At 48.8% G+C, this 2,733-nt stretch overlaps 1 long non-coding RNA gene across 1 annotated transcript; it reads left to right on the top strand.

Moving 5' to 3' along the window:
* The first annotated feature begins 541 nt into the window (after positions 1–541).
* On the top strand, positions 542–2,514 carry LOC128109383 (uncharacterized). The gene is made up of 2 exons (XR_008217806.1): positions 542–1,210; positions 2,337–2,514. It is a non-coding gene; the product is annotated as an uncharacterized LOC128109383 (long non-coding RNA).
* Positions 2,515–2,733: the final 219 nt, after the last annotated feature.

Raw genomic sequence — 2,733 nt, 5'->3', positions numbered from 1 at the left:
TAATAAATTTACAAAAATAGATGCTACACAAGACCTGGCCCTGGGATTTTCCCAGAATCTAGAGAAACAACCCAAGAAAGGATAAACAAAGAAGAGCAAGAGTGGCCAGAGGCTCTTAGTAGTCACTTTTACTAAGAACCATCAGCTCCTCACTTGGACCCACAAGTAACTAAGAGCAGGAACCTCACATCCGTGTCTTCATTTTGCATCTCTCTGATCCCTTCACTTTGACTGAAGACACAAGTCTTTGGCCTTTCCTATGTCATCTTGGATTCCAGGAGCAACAAAACCTGGCAGGACAGAGCACACCCTCTCACCCTTACTACAGAGGGTAATTGTAGTGATTTGAATAGATATGGGCCCCAAAGACTCATGTCTTTGAATACTTGGTCATAGGGAATGGCACTATTAGGAGGTGTGACCTTGCTGGAGGAAGTATATCACTGTGGGTACAGGCTTTGAGGTCTCCTATGATCAAGCTATGCTCGGTGTGGCACACAGTCTCTTTCTACTCCCTGCAGATCAAGATGAAGAACTCTCAGCTCCTTCTCCAGCACCACGTCTGCCTGCACGCCGCCACAATGATAGTGGACTAAACCTCTGAAACTGTAAGCCAGCCCCAATGAAATGTTTTCCTTATAAGAGTTGCAGTGGTCATGATGGCTCTTCACAGCAGTAGACACCCCAACTAAGGCAGTCACTATCCATGAGGATGAGGCTCCACCCCAGAGCAAAACAAATCACATCCTAAGAACCAACTTGTTCTCTCATGCCTCTTTTGGACCATCTTAGAGTACCACAACTGAGACAATGATCAAGAAGACCACACCTTGACAGGACAGCGTCATCATGCATACCTTTGGTCCCTTACCCCAGTTCTTCCTTTATTTAAATCTAAAGCTCAAGTAGCCACATTGAACAACTCCCCGCCCTGCTTTCACCATTACTCACCTCCTTAACCAATGTATTAGGAGCAGGTGGCTGGACCTAGCCTGTTCAGACTGCCCTAAAATCTCGGTTTACAGCAGGAGTCAAACCAGGTGAGGGTAATGTCCTATCAGCCAAGTGGAGAAGTCTTTCAAGGAAGACTTGAGGAGATCTTCACCTCTGCCAGGGCTGCTGGAGGAAAAGGAGCCAGAACCTGCATGGAGGGAGCGTTCACCACCATGACAGAGCCCGTGACAGTGGGTGGATAACAGGCTAAAATCAGGTTGGAGGCTGCAGATTCTTTTAAATAATTATATGAGAAAGAAAGAAGAAAATAGGGTTTGTAATTGAAGAGAAAAGTAGAGTTCAGAGACTCTGTAGCCCAGGCTGTCCTCACACTCATGCATAGAGTTCAGAGACTCTGTAGCCCAGGCTGTCCTCACACTCGTGAATGGAGTGCAGAGACTCTGTAGCCCAGGCTATCCTCACACTTGTGAATAGAGTTCAGAGACTCTGTAGCCCAGGCTGTCCTCACACTCAAGAATAGAGTTCAGAGACTCTGTAGCCCATGCTATCCTCACACTCAAGAATAGAATTCAGAGACTCTGTAGCCCAGGCTGTCCTCACACTCATGAGCTTCCTGTTTCAGGGGCTACAGACCTTTTTTAAAGGTATGAGACAGAACAGTAGATTATGTGCTGAATATACGATAAAGGGAAATAATGAAGCAAGAGACAGAGGGTGGGCTTGCTGTGTGAAATCTGGTGGATGAAGGAAGGGTGGGCCTTCTGTCAGGGAGAGGGTGCCCTCCTTAAGGAACACGGGGGCAGGGGAGGCAGTGTTCAGTATGGATGCGGTCATCTCAGAGTGAGGAGGACGGAAGAGTGCTGAGGCTTTGAGGCAAGGAGAAGAGAAGGCACTGTGGAGAGAGGGGGAGAGCAAGTGCCATGGCCATGCACCAGTGACGGGTCCCAGGAGCAGCCAGGCCTGTGCCATGGCCATGGACCAGTGACGGGTCCCAGGAGCAGCCAGGCCTGTGCCATGGCCATGGACCAGTGACGGGTCCCGGGAGCAGCCAGGCCTGTGCCATGGCCGTGCACCAGTGACGGGTTCCGGGAGTAGCCAGACCTGTGCCATGGCCATGCACCAGTGACGGGTCCCAGGAGCAGCCAGGCCTGGCATACTCAGCTGACCAGAGCAGATGCAGAGACATGGGTGTGGGCAAAGCATGGGTTTGGCCAGGTGAGTGTAGCTGTAAAAGGCTAGGCTCTTCTTCCTCATGCTCACAGCTCTGAGGACCACTGCGGGTGGTTGGCGCAGCCCTAGTGGATGCCTGTTCTTCAATAGTGATTATTAATAATGCCCCCTTCTCTCTCAAATATCTGTCTCTTTTTCTCTCTCTGAAATAGGTCTCATGTAGACCAGATTAGCATCCAACTTGCTACATATCCAAAACTGGCTTTGAACTCCAAATCCTGCCTTCACCTCCAAGTACTAGGATTACAATTGTATGCCACCAAGCCCAGCTCTCAAATCTGTATTCATTTGGATAATAAATGAAATGTCCTTTCACTGACATAAAGCCAACATGGAGTCACTGAAGTTTCTAGAGAGAATTCATCAATGTCTGTCTGGCTTGTTTATGCATTTGTTTGTTTGTGTGTGTGTGTGTGTGTGTGTGTGTGTGTGTGTGTGTGTGTGTGTGTGTGTTGTGCATACACACGTGTGTAGAGTATGTGCATGGAGGCCTAGAAGGGTGTCAGGTGTCTTCTATCTGTGCTTTGGTACTTGGAGGCAGGGTCTCCT

This window comes from Peromyscus californicus, unplaced genomic scaffold, assembly GCF_007827085.1.
Source record: "Peromyscus californicus insignis strain IS unplaced genomic scaffold, ASM782708v3 Scaffold_14__1_contigs__length_90479793_seg_2, whole genome shotgun sequence".
NCBI classification, from domain to species: Eukaryota; Metazoa; Chordata; class Mammalia; order Rodentia; family Cricetidae; genus Peromyscus; species Peromyscus californicus.
This window is presented reverse-complemented; position numbering and strand designations above follow the sequence as displayed.